This window comes from Apis florea, unplaced genomic scaffold, assembly GCF_048593485.1.
Source record: "Apis florea isolate Af1SG1 unplaced genomic scaffold, ASM4859348v1 contig_2495_pilon, whole genome shotgun sequence".
NCBI lineage: Eukaryota > Metazoa > Arthropoda > Insecta > Hymenoptera > Apidae > Apis > Apis florea.
The window spans coordinates 3,168,935-3,187,160 of record NW_028256595.1 but is presented as its reverse complement, the minus strand read 5'-3'; the positions used below and the strand labels follow the sequence as shown (position 1 = coordinate 3,187,160).

Here is an 18,226-nt window from a genome sequence, read left to right as displayed (position 1 = left end):
TTTTGTAACGGAGAATCGGAAAATACGCGTTGAAATTTGGGAAAATTTATCCCATTTTATAATCAGTCTCGACATTTCGTCGCTCGAATCGTTTTTCACGATAATTAACGAATATTTGGGGATACGTTATTTGAGAGTATCGATATCGATTTCCACGAACCCGTTCTCCCGAAACCGTTCCATATATAAATCTTCTCTATCGTTCAAGTTTACGAGTTATTCCACGATTAGAAAAGAAGGCGGCCTCGATTCGGGAAGAAATTGAAAAAAAAAAAAAAAAAACACCTTTATTATTATCGCGGTGTAGAATCCCACGCGTGTAATTCATCTTTAATTCCTACGAATACTAGATCTCCGCCTCGAGAATTCCCCGACCGATCGTACGCGTCTGAAACGATACGATACACCGTGCGCCGAGGATTAACAGAGGATTACGTAGCCCGCTCGCGTTCCAACTTTATCGTTGCATCCGTAAATCATAGGCGTACCGCGCGCGGTGCGCCACACCATCCGTTGTTAATCCCGAACAAGAGGCAACGATTCTCGTCAGTTTCGTCGCGACCGCGTCCCTAATTCTGAATTTCCAAGTGACCTCACCAGTAGACGGCATAAGTTGCGCTTAATAAGGAACGAAGGCTCGCATGCTGGAGCTGGCATGATTCGAAGGACGATAAGAGGGAGGGAGGCCGGCGACCATTCCGCCAACTTCGGCAACACACGAATGGGCGGCGTCGGTGTGACAATTATGCAACGGCTGGATAAAGGAGGATGCACTCGTATCCGGTTATAGAACGAAACACCGAGCCACCCATCGTGCGCTACGAGTTTCCGTCGCCAATTCCACCACCGCCGTCTCCTTCCCTTTCTAACCTTTCTCTCTCTCTCTCTCTCCGCATTACCGCCACCGTTTCCAGTTTTCGGCCTAGCGGCGGCGACGCATACAAGGTGATCCTCGCGAAATTCGCGCGCCATGTTTCGTTTGCATGAAAATTTCCCGAGCCGGAAACTGCCTGGTTGAAAACACGAGCCGGGGGATTAATTCGAGTGTATTTTTCTCCTTTTTTTATTTACAAACTTCCCCGGCCGTGTGACTGCGCGCTGAAAGCGGATCTTGAATTTTGCATTCCAGTTTTTCGCCGAAGCCTTGGCAGATTGCGACCAGACCTCGTATCTCCCGTAATTCCCTTCCCCTATCTTTGATCCGCGTATTGCTGCTGAAAGAAAAAGAGAAAAAAGAAAAAATATCTTAATATAGGGCAGCCAAGCTTCCCTCCGATTACAATTATTCCACGTCGTCGGCTATCTTTGACTTTTGCCACTTCAAAGACACGTCTGTGAAATAAATTTATTTCTTCGATCCTCTTCTTCTAGTATCTCCTCGGCGGCTTCGACTCTCCAACGATTATTTCGATGTATTATTATATATAGAAGTTGGATTGCTCGAGATCCACCCGGTATATCGGTGGCTGCGGCGCTTCCTCTCATTGTCAGACGCTTCCATCCGCATCCCGGGCGGAGCTCTCGGGCGTTTGCGGTCTCGACACTCGCACGTTTGCTCGAGTTGACAACAAGCAGCAGTCGCCGGCCGACAGTTAAGCTACTTGGTCTGATAACGAAGGGGACGGCTCGTTATTTATTGAAATGCATGCGTGGGGGGCTGCATTCTCGCATAGGGAATAAGGCGGACTATTTATTCGAGAGGGCATCGGCGGGTTTCGTCGCGCGCTTTTCGTTTACGCTCGTAATCGAGAACGGATAATATTGGATAATATTGAATAAATAAACAAATGGACGCGCGGTTGGGCATGCAGGTCCACAGACGACGACGACACCGTGATTAACGAGGTCTCTGCCATAATTCAAGTAGTCCCAGGTGTTGAACGTGCGCCTCTCGTGTACTCAATTTTGAGAGGCGTAACGGATCGAGCGGAAAATTAGAAACAGTGGAAAGAATTAGGGGAAAATATCTCAAGTGCGTTATTCGTATTGACGAAATTTTTTTCTTCCTCTTCGTTCGTTACTCGATCCTCGAAATAGCGCAAGAGACCTTCGGTCCCTTTTTCACGGGCCGATAAACAAGATAGATATTTAGGTATACGTATCCCATTTACGCGAAGGAAGAGAACATCAATCAGTAGCGCCTATAGTGCGATAATTTATGACCTCGCCACACATACCGACCCACGCAATACGCTCCACGCCAGAGATTGGTCGCACTCGCGATAGATAAACGTTGTAATTTCCTTCGAATAATGCAACGTCCTAAAATCTATCGGGAACGAGAGCTAAAAGAGGAGACTCGTCGTCGTCGTCGTCCTTCGTCGATCCTCGTTCAATTAGTCTTTCCACGAACCAGATGGCCAACGAATCGATAACGCGAGAGGCAAAAGAGGAGAAGGGATCGTCCGTTGCGATCGGGAAATCGAGGGGAGAGGTCTTCCCCGAAAAACACGTTTGATCGCGTGGCCATCGTTTCTTCGAATAATTTCCCGTATATCTAAACCAAGCCACGTCCCAGAAACTGGGGTCTGGCGACTGGAACGTCGTAGTCGATAAGGGCTGTGTAGCCTTGATAATTCTTTTCGTCCCGTTTCTCGCCCGTTTTCCGGGAATCGATGTATCGGCGACGACTCTGAAAAGTGGCAAGTCTCGCCTGTACACTCGCCATGCAACTTTAATGGCCTCCTCGGCTCGCTTATACGCCGCTCGAACAACACGGATAACACGCTTGCCCGCCAACTGCAAACGCAAACCGAAGACAAACTGTATCGACTCGAAAGGAGGGAGGCTGGGTGGGAACCCTTTGAAATTCGGGATCTCGTCCGCTCGATGAGATCTTGAAAGCCCTCCCCCCTCTCCCCCCATTCAGAGAGATCGAATATTTTCGAAGTGGCGGGAACGATAGCGAGAGCTATCGTAAGAATTTTTATGGGTCACGGTGGTTTCGATTATGGACGGAGTAATAATAAAGGGAGTATGAAACGCGAAACGTGTCGTGGATCGAGTAATGATCCCGGCGTGAGTCTGTTCAATAATGGGAATGGGATTAAGAGAGAAAGTTTTGCGCCGTTCCTTTTTCTTTTTTTTTTTTTTTTTTTTTTTTACGGCAACTATACCGTACACGTACAGTCATTATTTATTTAAGAATGTTGATAAGCGTAACCTATAACGACGGCTTATAGTTATCTAGGATTACTTAGAAGCTTTTAAATACTCGCTCGGACCGCTATGCCCCCGCGTTTTATGTATCGTAAAGGCGCGTCGTAAAGAATGTACCCTGTTCTTTTTTCTGTTGCAGGTAAGTGCCCCGTTAAACGAGACCCACCTTAACGGCGATGATTCAATTTCCTGGCGGCGGCCTTCTAAGCCTTAAAAAAGAAAAGGAAAGGGTACGATTATGTAGCTAATAAGAAATCGCCGCGTTAATATTTTTACCCAACTTGTTAAATGCGATTTCTTCGAACATTGGATCCCTCCAACGATCCAAACTGCGAACTTTGAGAAAAAAAGGAGGGAGGAGAAGATTGTATAATCTTCGCGGGGGGAAAGAGGTAATCCTGCCCGAAGTCGAATGAAATTTCTTCCCCTCCTGCCTTTTTCCGGGGGATTAAGCTACGCGTTGAAAATCTTGGTTAAAGAGCAACAAGCGACCAACTCCCATTTTTCTTCTTTTCTTCTTTTTTTTTTTTTCTTTTTCTACCGATCTACTCCTCGAGATGTAAACACAAAATGGACAAAGCGAAAATGGGCGGCGCGTGTTCTGACCCAAAATCGGAAATTGTTAATCTGGGTTGGCGGAAGTTACACAGGCGTTGGCCAATAACTCGTGGAACAATCGAGGACTGATTCTGCATCTCGATTAAGTTGGTTTGGCCGGCGAGGATCGCATCCCAAGTTCTCTTGGTCTTGGCCTGGAAGAAAGGCAAAAGAGGGCGGGGACAGAGGAAGGGATTCGTTTGGCGAGGCGAGAGAGAGAGAGAGAGAGAGAAATGTACTTCGGGGACGACCACTGGTTGAGTTTCCTCAAACGGCTCAAACGAAACTTACTTGGCAAGTTTCCATGACGCGGCCCGTGGAATAACAATCAATTAAATTTCCGGAAATTCGCTCCGCGTTCCAACTACGTCCATCCCGACGTACACCCTCGTTTCTTTTCTTCTTTTTCTTTTTTTTTTTTCCCCTCGTACGCGCCCTTTCGATTTTCCACTCCTTTCCGAATCGCTCGCGATCGATTCCTCGGCTCGTCGAGCTGTTGACCGGGTCGGTTGCTTCCAAACGGCCCGTTTCCACCCGGATACGGCTCGTCGATCGGAGCGTGAAACGCGATCGAGGAGCAGTAATTAGCAAGCGTTCCAAATAAATTGATTTCCGATATCTTGCGCGATATCCCCGCGTTTCTCGATATCGGGATAATCGGGAGGCGTCCGAAGCGCCGATAACGATTTCCCCGCTCGATACCTCGTTATCGATGTTTAACCAGCCAACGATGCGCGACACCACGCGTTGCAAAAAGAAAGGACAAAAAAATTAGAAAGGGATGAAGGGATAATGGGAAAGGAGGAAAACGTTGAATGGGTAACGAGAGGATGACGAGGATTGCCAAGAAATCGGTAGAAATCCCTGGACAAAATCGAAGGCGGGGAGGTTGGTCCGGCTTGGCAAGGTAAACGTTGAACGTTTCGTTTCTTTTCCGACAATTCGTTTCGCCTTTTTTGCCTCCACGATCCGTATGCCTCTTTTCTCCCATTTTTCACGGGCGGAGGAAGAGGAGGGGGAGGATCTCGAGGTCACACGAGGACACACTGTCGAAGCGAGGAAAAAAATATCGAAAATTAAACGGTCGATAATCGATGCCGCGAAAAAGTTTCCACGCCGCTCGTCGTCTCGAGAAGCTGTGCGGTTTTATCGTCGTCCTAGAGAGGTATCCTATAAGTTTCACGTGTATACGTGAGTTGGACGAGCCGCGAACGCGAGAGACACCGTTCGATACGAGGCGGATGACGAAGGAAAGCTCTCTGGAGAGAAGACGCGATACGAGAGGCGATAGTGCACAAGTTTTCGCAGAGGATCGTATGGAAGAGGAACCGACGCTTCGGGATGGTAGTGGCGCGGCGAAAATTCGGGAGCGGCGGGATGAAAAATAGGGAGAGGAAGGGGGCGATGAAGAAGAAAAGAAAGGAAGTAGAGAACCGTGGGCGAAGAGCCGTGGTGGTAAAGCAAATTTAGAGGGCCGTCTATGAATGTACATCTTTACGCGTCAGCGCGACCGTGCTCCCATGAATAAATTACGTTCCCTTGAATCGCCCGGATTTCTGAGTAACGCGATTTTTAAATAATTCCCAAGTAATCTCGTGAGATGGGGAGGAAAATTCGCGTTCCTTCCGTCGCGCCCTTCGTATTTTGCCTTTTCGCTCCTCGTTTCGCTCCTCCTCGTTTATAAGTCGAATCCGCCGTGTAAATAATTACACGGCCGTCCGTGGAAATACACGGGGATCCGTGAACGAGGAATCTCGTCCGTGTTTGACGTTTTATTAGTTTCCAAGCGTTTCGCCGTTCCTTAATCCGATTCCGAAGTCGCCTGGGCGACGGTGACGCGTGCAAAATACGCGCGTCGGAGAGGGCGAAGAGGAGCTGCGGACGAGAGATTGTCCGGAATTATCCGTGTGATTTACGCGACGAATAATTCGATGAAATCGGTATGTGCGTCTGAGCATGAAATTGACTCCGACTAGCGAGAGGAGGACCGGCATCATTTACGGTTCACCGTAAGTGCGGACCGCCATACGCTGCCTCCAATTCCCAATGGCCTCTTGCACGCGTTTCTTGCCCCTCTCCTCTCTCCCTCTTTCCAATATCGATGGCGTTAAACTCCCCCGCCATCTATTGAAAACGTCACCGATTCCACGATATCTTTTTTCCACAAATAACCTCGACGTCGATTCGAGCCGATCTTCTCGAATCTCTCGTTTCGCGCGTAAAACGACTCGACGATATGACATGAAATAACACGTGCATCGCGAGACAAAAATCACGTTTCCTCGAATAATCGTTTTCGACAACGAAAACTTACTTCAACCCCGGTAAAAAGAAATAAATAAAAAGAAACAGATCCCCGTTACTTTTCAACGGAGAGTGGAGCGCGTGTGATTTAAGAGTACGGTAATACGGGCGATTGGATCGCGACTAGTTTAGACTCTGGCCGGGACAACGTTTGTAATTATTATCGTCGTATGCGAGGGAACGCGTGTTCTCGACGCGAAGGTGTAACCACCACCACCGCCACCACCACCACCGTTATCGCACGCCCGAGTTACGAGCATGCAAATGCTGCGGCAGGGGGAGTTCGCCGGATACACGCCGTGTACCGCGAAGAATTACGCGGAATCTTGCGATATTAGGCTTGCGGCGGACGATTAACACGCGAGTTCTCGAAACAATTACGCGAAATACGGATACCATCCTTGCAGGCCGATTCCTTTTTCTTCAAACGAGTTGGAAAAATGCCTGCTATCGTTCGCGTAGAAACTCGAGCTTTTTTTACGACCCGTGTCTATTTATCACTCGCGTGGTGACTCTCCATTATTTTTCCTCCCGATGATAACTCGGACAAGGGAGAGGGAGAGGGAAGGAATTCCCCTTTGTCGGGGGGAGGGATGCGTTGCGAAGTTGGAAGCGAGTCGTTCCCATGCTTCAACTCGATTCCTTTCCTCCCTCCCCCGATAAAGAGTTCGAACGAGCGCGTAAATTGCACTCCCCACCCCCTCCCCTCTTTTTACGAGAGCCGCCCGCCCTCTCGCTCGAGTTAACACAAAGCGGAGCGTGATGTAAAAATTGGCAAAAGATCGGGGATCGATAGAGCAAATCGAGCGCGATAGCTCGCGCAATGGATTGGGAGGAGGTCGGAGGGGGGATTGGGAAAGAAGGAGGAGGAGGAGGAAGAATTGGTCGTGAAGGAGGAAATGAAGTTCGAGGGAGGAACTCTGTCCAACAGATAATTCGAACTAAAAACAGCTCGTTAACGACAAGAAAGGCGGCTGGCTTCCCGAAATAATGCTGAAACTCCGGGGATGGGGCGGGACAGGGCGGGGGGAGGAGAAGAGGAGGGATAGTTCTTGCCTCGTTCCTGTTAAATCGAGTTCTCTCCCGGCGAGGCATCGAGAAAATATTGAATGCCCCGCCGTCCACTCCGCGCGAGTTTTAATGGATCCCGAGGAAGGGAGCCCGAGAAAGGTTTCGAGAATCACGCGATATCGCGTCCAAGGGAACTTGGAGGGGAAAGCGACGACGACGTCTCCTCGCACAAAGGAAAAGCTCGTCGTCAAACGAAGATGGATCGGAAAAGAAAAAAAAAAAAAAACGAAAAGAGGAACCTCGAAGCGTCTTTGGACACAGTTTCTGCTTAAGATCAAATCGATTTTGATGCGACACTTTTTTCGTACGGCTCGATCTTTCGTCTCGTCTCGTTTCCCTTTTCTTCCTTCGCTGGTACGATTCGATAGTCAACGAAGGGATGTTTAGTTGGCGAACGAAAACCTTGCGCGATTCGTTCTCGATCGACTTTCATTTTTGTCCGTCCACTCCGTTCCCACTCTGTTCACTCCTACCAAGCGGATGAAAAAGTTTTCCCCTCCATCGTCCACCACTCCTCTCCAAATCCCCAGAAACGATATCTCGTCGTGGCGAAACGAGGTATCGACGTGGTCCTTTCGAACGAGACGCGGCCGCGGTTGTATGAAAAAGTCCGGGCTTAGAAGGAAGGGATGGAGGAGCGATTCGATCGCTTTGTTTTTTACGATTACGCCGGCATGAATAATGAAAGGGGTGACCGTGCTCGCCTCGCCCCCGAATAATTAAGAGTTATTCACCCCGGGCGGAATTCTTTCGTCTCGAGGATTACGCCTTCGGATTAACGCTTCGCCCCGATTTAATGAAATTATAGGCGGACCACGATCGGTGGTCCGAGGATAGAATCCTATACCTCACTCTGGTGCACACCTCTGGTAAATAATTCGAGAGCCGCTTCGAGGCAAGTTCGAATCGCTACGATTAACGACGAGAGATCGGTTGGTATATCGATAGGTAGCAAGATACACAGGCGTTGTTCGTAGCGTGACCGCGACTAAAAGGGGGATTTTCGTGTTTCTCATCGTATTCGGGGAGGGGAAAGGACGGCAAGAAACGTGACTTTATCGAGGTAGGACGGTGTTGTTGCGTGTCGTTTTCTTGCCCCTCTATCGATGGCGATATCGGTCGATCGTTTTCCAACCTATCCTCGGTTGAATCGGTGCGCAAAGTGTGTTATACAGCTATAATTGTAGAGGATTCGCGGGGGCGACGCAAGAAACAGAAGCGAGATATCCGTGGCCCGTGTCCACGGTTGTTGCACATTTTCGAGGGGGACAGAGTTGGGACAGGATCGGTGGAAGCGAAAAGGAAGGAGGCTGGATCGGTCCCGTGTATTTCAACGCGATTAAGTACAGGTGCGTCCAATTAAAGCAGAAGCGCGTAACCAGATCGCGGATAACGCGACGACTCGAATGTCGTTACAGGTTTCGCGAGCGGCGTAAATCGAAGCGAATTGACGCAATCTGGTTCGTGGACGTCGATATAGAGAGAGAGAGAGAGAGAGAGAGAAAGAGGGCTTGATCTCTTTTCATTCCAACCTATCCGTGGAACGTGGTTACTTTCCTCCTATTTCTTTTCATTGATTCCTAGTTCAGAGTCGTCGAAGAGAACGGTGACTGTTTTTTCAAAGGAAATCTCGCGTAGAGATCGAAATTTAAAGAAAGAGAAAATTTTCCAATCGAGGAGGAGGAGGAGGAGGAGGAGGAGGGATTGGATCGAATGATTTGGGGCATACATTTCGGGAAAAGTAGGAGGAGGAAAGTTGGTTTGGTTGGAGGAAAGACCGCTTATTGGAATCGAGACGACTTCGAGACGATTCGGGTCACGGAACCTCGATGGGGGGGTTAATGTTATATCACCGAAACTTACGATTCTCCGGGGTGGAAACGAGGCGATTCAATGGGTGGAGGGGAGGAGAGAGGGTGGGCAGAGTTTGGTCGAAGTCTAACGATAATTCGTTCCTGCCTTCACCCCTTTTTCGTTCTTATGCGTTCTTATTTGCTTCTTCCCGGCCACTATCCTCCAAGTACCGATTCCCACTCCAATACAAATCGACCGAGTAAAACGCGTTTACGCGTGGCGCCACGTTAACCGCTCGAGAATTGATCGAGTCGCGAAATATATCGAAATTTTTCCCCCGATACCGATTCTTCGTAAATAATTTCGTTTCCAAAACTCGAAATTCCATCCCAAATCAAAGTGGACGAATTACTTGAGAAAACAGGACAGGAATAAAGGGATTAAAAATACAGTCGTCAAGATATAGGATTCGATGGAATATACGAGATGAAATTATTCGAGAGAGAGTTTCATTCAACGATTCGCGATTATACGTTTTCCGCGCGATATTTTCTAACGCTTCCGTCTTCTCCCTTTTCGTTCTTCATCTCGAGTTTCTTCCACTCGATCGAGCAAACTGCCCGACCATTCTCGGAACACGCACGCCCAAACTTCGGCAGCGAGAATAATACTTTTTCTTTCGCGCCCTCGAACCTCGCGATAATAAACAACCCGCCTCCCCCTTTCCACCTTATTAATCGTTCAGATTCGCGTCTTCTCTCGTCTCGATCGGGCAAACACCTTTATCGCTCACGCAACGCGCGTAACAGAGCGATTTTTCCGCCTGGGAGGCGACGAACGAGGGAAAACGGCGGACAAAGCGGCGTTGAATATGTAAACGAGCGGGGGACGTATACACGGCGGTGTTACGTGGTGGTCGCGCGGTGCCCCATCCCCCTCAGTTTTCGTTCCGCTCGAGACGTCTCCGGCGTAAAACGTTCGAAGCGTATAATTAACGCGGCGAACTTGAAACGGTGCAAAAGCGAATCGAGAATCGCGTCACGCTCGGTTTGCGCTTTCCCAGTTTCCGGACCCGCGGAAATCCACTTCCCCGTTTGTCGATCGAGAGGGGGAGGAACGGAATCTCGAAGGGGAAGTTATTAAACCGGAGGGTGATTTTGGAACGAACTTCCAATCTTTCGCGATACACTCTGGATCGAGGTTTCCTTTCGAAATTCAGAATTCGAAGAACCGTTGCTCGGAAAGTTGGAGCGTCTCTCTCGGCGGTAATCAACCGAGTTTTCACCCCCAACCCCTATCCGAAAGGGGATTTCCTTCCGTTTAATACATCGTGCGTACGCATCATTCCATCCACGTATCGATCTTTTTACGATCTGTTTTTATTCCTTTCTTTCTCTTTTCGTCCGTTTTAACTTCCATCTTTTCGCTCAAATTCGAAGGGAGGATTTTTGATACGCGTATACATCGTTCGATAAATATTTTAAATTCCCGCGCTCAGATTCGTCGTTATAATTTCTTATCCGAGCATCGAGCCGGGGAAACTAAGACGTTACGTGGTCTGGACGTGGTCGAGAAATATGTAAACAAAGTTATAGCGAGGGGAAACACGTTTGGCGCACGTAACATGGAAATACGAGCCGGATCCTGGAATCTTCGCCGACATAATTCAATTAAGGCCGCCGCCTCTAATTCATGCCGGACTAACTGGAGGGCCGCGAGGCCTGGATATTTATCGATACACCGTGTCGAGTCCATAAATCCTGGCGCGGTAGCCATGCGACCGTTTCGCAACAGCTTTCGGCTGTTGCCGGGTCGAATGAATAAAAGAACTTGCGCGCCCGACCAATCTACAAATTTTTATACGATCGTCGTCCGTTTCCTCCACGAATCGGATAAAGATCGTACGAAGAAATAAATTTATTCTCCGCGCTTCATCCTATCCGTATCGCTTCGAATATCCCCTCTGCGTTATTCAGCACGCAGAGGAGAGGGGAATCCGGTGGAATCCAGCGTAAATGGAAAATCAAGCTGCATCCGAGTAACCGTTCAAAGCCTGTGACATCGCGATAATGAGAAATTCGTTGTTCGACGCAGAGGCAAAACGAGGCGAAACGAAAATGTTTTTAATCCGTGGATCGCGGGATCCGCGTCGAGAAACGTTGAGAAACGAGTTAATATCGGGGGAAGGAAAAGAAGCGCGCCCTTTGTTTCGTCCCATTTTCCAGAATGGAACCGATTGTAGAAACAGAGACTTTGACCGCGTATGAGATTTAATCAAAAACATAATTTCACCCAAACGTATTTTTCCAAAGTTTTTTCTTTTTTTTTTTTTTTCCTCCTCCCCCGACTGACCTAAACAAATAATCCCCGGAACGAATCCACGCTTGAAATTTTCTTCGCTCGAGATAAAGTGCACGCCTGCCTGTGAACACCGTGCAAGGACTATATCGGCCGTCAAAGATATCTCGGCGGAAGTTATGGAAAAGGGGAAATTTGTCAGATGGGGAGAGCGATTCGGTGAAAGGTTTCGATTTAATTTGCCGCGACGTATTAAGCGAAACACGATTTATTCGGGGGGCGGCGCGTGGATCGCTGAGTCATGGATAGCGTGTATCGGTGCATAAACCCGAATAAACCCGGGTTCGCGTTCGAACGTTTTTCCACGGGTCACTCATCATCCCTAATATATCGCGAACAAGAACGCTTCGTTCGGGAACATTATTTTTACATTACCAGAATTTATGCCTGGAAGATGGAACGGAGTTCTGAAAGCGCGTTAGACGGAATTCTTTTCGGTGGTTGAAATAGTGGACGCGTCCACGCGCACGGATTAAGCTTGCACGGGGAGGGAAAAAAGTTTCTTCGCCTTTCCGCGAAGAAACGATCGAGGATCCCTTCAAGAAAAGTCGAGAATTATTAATCGTATTCAAGAGGAGAATTACTACCCCTCCCTAATGCTCCATTATTACGCTTTAATAACATAATTTCGCAATTTTTCCAAGTGGCAATTGTTTATTTATCCGGGACAAAGGAAGAGAAGCGGAGGAGGGTAAAAAAGGATTAATGATTAACGAGGAGGAAATGCTGGTCGTCTGGAAGTCGCGACATTTGCCAGAGATTCGACTGGATCCGAGTGGGGGGGGGGGTTGCGGAGGGGGACGTGGAATAAATTGAAAGTTCACCGTGGAATATCGGGCGGCGAAGGGCGAAAATGTCGGCGATAACTTTTCCCTACAATTTTGCCGCGCGCATGCTGCCCTTTGTTCCGCATCCGACTTCCGGTGTCATTAGTTTCGCAGTTGCAAAATTTCACGCCAACACGCCCGCCATTTTAACGATCGCCACGCCTCGGAGAATTTAAATATTTTCCATCTATCCCCGCTCGTTTTCACCGCTCGATTTCAAACGCTTCGTCACGTTCCCCAGGATGAATCATAGCGCGCGATCGAAATCGCGATATCGTGAAATCAAATTTTGTTTCGTCGCTCGTGCGGCGATATTAAGGGCGGACGAGGAGTGGAAAGGTGAGGAGAAAGGGAGCGCGAGGAGGAGAAGAGCGTAATATAGCGAAAAGCGTGTGCTTTGTCGTAAAACCGAAACGAGTCCGGGGTCCACTTTTGTGGTTGGTCGCAAAGGGCGAGGCGGATTTCATCGAGCGTTTTCATCGATTCGAATTTTCGTGGGAGAGGAGAGATTTCTTTCTCCGGCTACAACTGCTATCTCCTCCTCGCTCTGCTTCCATACGCGTGTTCCTATTCGCCGCGGAACCATACACACCGCACGCGGTGAAAAAAGGATAACCAAGGGGATATTATGTTTACGTAGCTGCCATCCACCAAGACCGCGGGCGCATCGAGATTTCTCCACAAAGAGTTTCGAAAACCTTTTCACTTTTTTTTTCATAAGCCCTGTAAACACGCTCTATCCGATCGATATTTATCGGTCATATATAACTACTTCAAACGTTTCGACTGTGCAGAGTAATCTGAGAGAGAGAGAGAGAGAGAGAAAGAGAGATGGGGAAAAAAAAAAGAAACTTTACAACGCATAGATGAAAAATGAAAAGATCGCGATAAAAATGATCTTTGTGGAATTATTATTTTTTTTTGGAAGAGTTGGAAAAGGCTGCCAGAATTTTTAATTTGTTTCGTTTAATAAAATATTTGATCGCGCACCGCTCGAAATTAAAATTGTTCAAAGGTAAAAAAAAAAAAAAAAAAAAAAAAAAAAAACGAATAGAGAAATTTGGAAAGTTTTATAAAATTGTCAAGATAGCGGTGATCGAAAGAGGAGGGCGAGACGAGTGGTGTAGGCGATCGGTGAGCACAGGTGACGCACAGGATACAGCGCAGGCCTCGCCACAAATCATCGTGCATTTCAAGTCGTCGGATAGAGCACCGAACTTCGTACGTCACGAGAGCCGGTACACGTAGTTGCAGACGTCAACTGAAATATTATGAGATTACGTATAACGAATACGCTTGGCCTGCAATCCACTCGACGCTCGCGCTTTCTGCCCTTTCTCCCCCATTCTCTCTTTCCCTCTTCCTTGCATTCTCTCTTCATATATATATAACATGTATACCATATTCACCGGTAGAATGAAACACCGTTCGCTGGCTCACGCATCGCACGCGAGATTTACGAGGGCCGATCTTTCTTTGCCGGTGGTATTAAAACGACGCCAGGTTTATGATTTTCAATTTACCGGATGCTGGACACGCTTTTAAGCTGCCACCGCGAAATTGAATACCGACCTGTTTTTTTTTCTTTTCTCTTTCTTTTTTTTCTTCTTTTTTTTTCCGGTCAATCCTCTTGCTCGTTGCTCCACGCACGACTTAGCCGGGATAAAAATACCAAATGAATTTAACGCGACAATTTTTGAAAAATTATATATCTGATTTTGTTCCTTTGTCGCTTTAAATTTCCCCTCCCTCCCTCCCTCCCTCCCTAAATCTTTTATCTTTCGAAACGCGTAATATCTTTTGAAACGACCGATCTCTGGAAATGGAAAAAATTTTTTAAACACGGAAGGCGGGTATTATTGTATTATGCGAATATATACGCGGGGGATCGATTTGTGCCGATGCGAGAAAAGAGAAAGATGGAGAGGGGAAGAAATTCAAAGGATTTGATAACAGTTCGCCGAATTCGATTTGATACTTTTCCAATTTTCCGTCATCGACGGTTAGCGAACAGCGGAGGGGATTGGCAGAGCATTCTCGCATTCCCGAGATTTTCCTCCAGGAATTTTCCTCCAGGAGGAGGAAAAGGCTCCGCAATGTTTCCGACCCCCGCGTGCGATTTGTCACGGTGAGAGAGCGCGCATTGGCAAGTTGGCCATTTTTCATCTCCCCGGGGCAAAACCGATTCCCTCCCCCCACCCCCCTCCCCTCCCCTCTTTCGTTGACTTTTGTTCGGTAAAGTATTTACGTCTCCGACGCGAGTCGTGAGGGCGCGAAAAGGGGGAGGGGGAGGGAAGGTCCGAATGTCAGGTTATCGGTTGCAAAACGGGGGCGGGAGAAATGGAGAAAGGGGTATGCGCGACGACGGATAAATTCAGTGAAATTTATTCCACGCTGACGCACTACATTTTTCATGGAGGCGTGCGGGAATAAATTCATGAGTCGAGCCTCCTCCCACTCTTCTCGAATCCCGATCGGTTTCGATCTCGTTGCCGACCCCCAGCGTTAAAGTCTAATCGATTTCGGTGTCCAAGGATCGCAATCAACTGTGTGTTCCATTGTTTCCGAATGCGAATTTCGGGCGCGGCAACTCGGAAGCGATGATTCGATCGACTGGACTCGAAGGATTATTCATTGTTGCGCAACTGTTTCACCGTTTTCGACCGCCTCCAATGCAAGTTTTCAATAACTCTCTCGGTTTCTTCCTTGACTTCGGTGGCGATTCGATCGATTTCGACGTCTGCTCGATCTCGATCGAGTTGCGCGATCTTCGCGAAAATTATACCTGTTCCGCGATTAATTCGCGAAAATGCGATTTAATAAGCAACGCTTCTCCATCGATCGATCGTAAAGTATTTGCCGCCCGAATAATTATTTTTTGGAACAACGCGAGGAAATCGGACCCATTTGTAAATCACTGTGAATTAAAAATTATCGAAACTATCGAGAAAATTAACCCCTTCCCGTATCATCACGAGTCTGACTCGTGATGATGATTTCGGCTTAAACATGAATAGCACGAATGGAACTGAAGATCGGGCCAAATCTAAACGTCACGAGTGAGACTCGTAGAATGAATTTTTTCAATCGAGATTTAATTCTCACCACGAGAAAATCACGATTCTTATAATCTACGTTGCAAAGTGTCCTACCGCTTGGGTCCGGATTTCGTCGAGCTAATTTGAAGGGGTTAAATTCGATACCTAATCACTTCGTAAGTTCTAATTCATTCCTGTTCCCGTGAAAGACAACGAAGCGTGCGCTGGGTTACGTTCAACAATCTATACAGAGAAAAAAAAGGGAGGGATTCTACCCCCTTTAATTCATTTGTTGGAACATCGGAACATCGGCTCGAGCTTGCATCTCTCTGGTCTTCTTCTCGCAGCAACCCTCTCTAAAACCTTGGCCTCTCCAGCTTGGACCGAGAAATATTTTCGACGAGGGAGAGCTCGAGCGTTTTCCGCCCTCGACGTTCGATTCGGCTCAAGGCCTTTTCCCTGTAAAAAAAAAAAAAAAAAAAGAAAGAGCCCATTTTTATGAATCAAACGCTCCAGCTTCCCTTTTGTCTGTTTATCCGCAAGCAAACTCCAGCGAATCCTGGCGAAATTGCTTTACGCGCGAATTCCGTGACAGTGTAATTACAAGCGTAATTAACCCTTTTGTATCGCGATCCGCTACTTCTTCCGTGGCCGGGAAATTAAGTTCACGTTTGAGCTAATACCGACCGGTTCGTTATAAATATATATTTATATTAACGTATAAATATATATTTCCGTCCCAATTGTTCACGAGGATCCAACAATAGAACGACTTGCACGACACCCGGCATATTTTTTAACCTTCTATTAATTAAATTTATAACGTATAATTCGAGATTCGAAATTGCTATTAAAAGAAAACTATTTATTGCTAAGTAATTTTTGGAAGCATTCCATCCAATTCTCCGGGGAGAATCGACGAGATCTTCTTTCGACATTTATCGATAGAACAAGAAGCAAGAAGCGAATTACAAAAAAAAAAAAAAAAAAAAAGAAAAAGAGAAATGACTCGACCGGAAGGAAGCGGGGTGGACCGAAAGTGAGACGAATGCGAGATAGCCGGGCGAATGATTTATACGGGTCACGATGATCCATCACGTCGGTGGTGACCAACCCAACTCAAACCCTTCGAAATCATCCCTGCGATTTAGCAAAACTGCCGAACCTTTCCCCCGTGCTAATGTCGCGAGGGGGAGAGGCGCGAATTATCGAAAGGGGCCCACGTAAATTTCGCACTCCGCTCGACGACGTTCGCCGCGTAGATTCGCGAATTTATTTCGCGTATAAATCATCGGAAATTTCGCGTAGACGGGTTTCGCGATAAGGGAAATCGTTCGCGTGGAAAATTACGCCCGGTGGCGAAAACGAAAGTCGTTTAATTGACTCGATTTCGCGATACTTTGATGCGCTACGTAAAGTAAAAGTAAAATTTCCGAAGCGACGACGTACGTGCGAGATAAAAGTGACGAGGCAAGTGTAATCCAAAGTTGGCGTCCTAGTTAACGGTGAAATCTCGCCAAGTGTCGGATGAATCTCGAATAACTTCTTCGCGTTGAGTTTCCCGTAGCCAGGTATTTCGGGAATATCTTATTCCACCTCCTCGCATGATGGATCGGATTATATATCTTCTATATATTTACCTTCGCTCGCAAGTGATCATCTTTGTAACTTGAGATATATTTCCCCCCCGCGTGCCGTGTTATCGTAAAAGAAGGCTGCATTCTCACGTTCGCTACATCACGCTACATTATGATGTATTTATGCTCGTACGGTCGACAAATCCTAACAAGGAGGAAACGTTCCCACTTTTACGTTCGATTCCAGACGGGAGAAAGGCAGGAACACCTGAAAAGAAAAAAGAAAATTCAACTGCATCATTTACAGAACTCTGTCCCTCGATTCCACGCACTTGTTTAAAATTAATTATTCGTTGGAACGAATTTAAAACAGCGAGCGAACGGTTCGAAAGGGCGGTGAAATCGATTCTCGCGACACTGATCAGGGCGGGGGGAGGGAATAATAATCTGTGGAAAAGCAGTGGAGTTCGGGCGCACGTTGGCCAAACCCTTGGAAAACGGTTCTCTCCGTCGCTTAAACATGTCGGCCTGGAATGGAGCACAGGGGGCCTTCCAATTCGGGATCGAAGAAAGCGAGCCCCGTGTAACCGGTCCCAGGACACCCGAATGTATTTTTCACCCGGCCTACAATATTAAAGGGATCACGTATCGAAGATCGACGGCGTCTTACGTTTCGTCGAGGGGCGGCCCGCTCCCCTTTTACCTCTATTTCGAACCGCCTCTCGGGTAGCATTATAGCCGCGAGAATGAAGGGATATCCTTGTAGCCAGCCGCAAATTTATTCTAACGAGCGGCGTTTCTATGCACATATGTTCACATAAATATCACGGGATACGCCGTGTTTCGGCCGGCCTGGCTAAATCACGAGGCTATGGCGGACCGCTATGCCTCTTTTCGCTCACCGTTCGAGGGATATTCAAACGAAACGTGGATGTATTACGCTTAAACTATCTGTTTCGAAGATGCGTTGATTTATCATTCTTTTCCACAACTTGTGAAATACTTCGGTATAAAATACGGATACGGATCGAACTTGTAATTATTTGTTACAGAAAATTTTACTCGTTTGACATAATTGAAACTTGTTACTCGTGCAATTACTCGTTTCATCGATAGCGAAGAATTTTTCGGATAGAGTCGAACAGAGGGGATATTTTATTACGTTCCTAGTTCTTTTCAATAAGTGGATTTCACCGAGGATAAAGTCATTAATATTTTTTTTTTTTCCCCTTTTAAACGAGATTATATATTTTTTAATATATTCCATTCAACTCGAACGCGAAATATTTTTTGCTATGGATAATAATAACGCAGAAATGAAATGGTAATACGCGTCGTATATATACAACCCGTATATGCTCTCTGTTCCCAATTAAAATTGTTTCTACAGAACAAATATTACGAATAGAAAAGAGCGATAAAACTTGGTCCACGAATGATAGTAATTTTCACGGACGAGGGGGGGAGGGATCAATAAAGGTTTCGGTGGAAAGGGATTTTT

General features: G+C 47.1%; 1 protein-coding gene across 5 annotated transcripts in view; it reads left to right on the top strand.

The window, feature by feature from the left end:
- The window catches only part of LOC100864056 (putative receptor-type tyrosine-protein phosphatase mosPTP-1), a 314,861-nt gene that overhangs the window by 63,234 nt on the left and 233,401 nt on the right, over positions 1-18,226 (top strand). The window contains exon 1 of one of the 5 annotated variants that reach the window (XM_086906438.1): positions 3,349-3,389. The exons of the other annotated variants lie outside the window; for them this stretch is intronic. The gene's annotated coding sequence lies outside the window, so the exon portion shown is untranslated. Of the gene's footprint in view, positions 1-3,348; positions 3,390-18,226 lie in introns of those variants that run through there. 5 annotated transcript variants of the gene reach the window in all.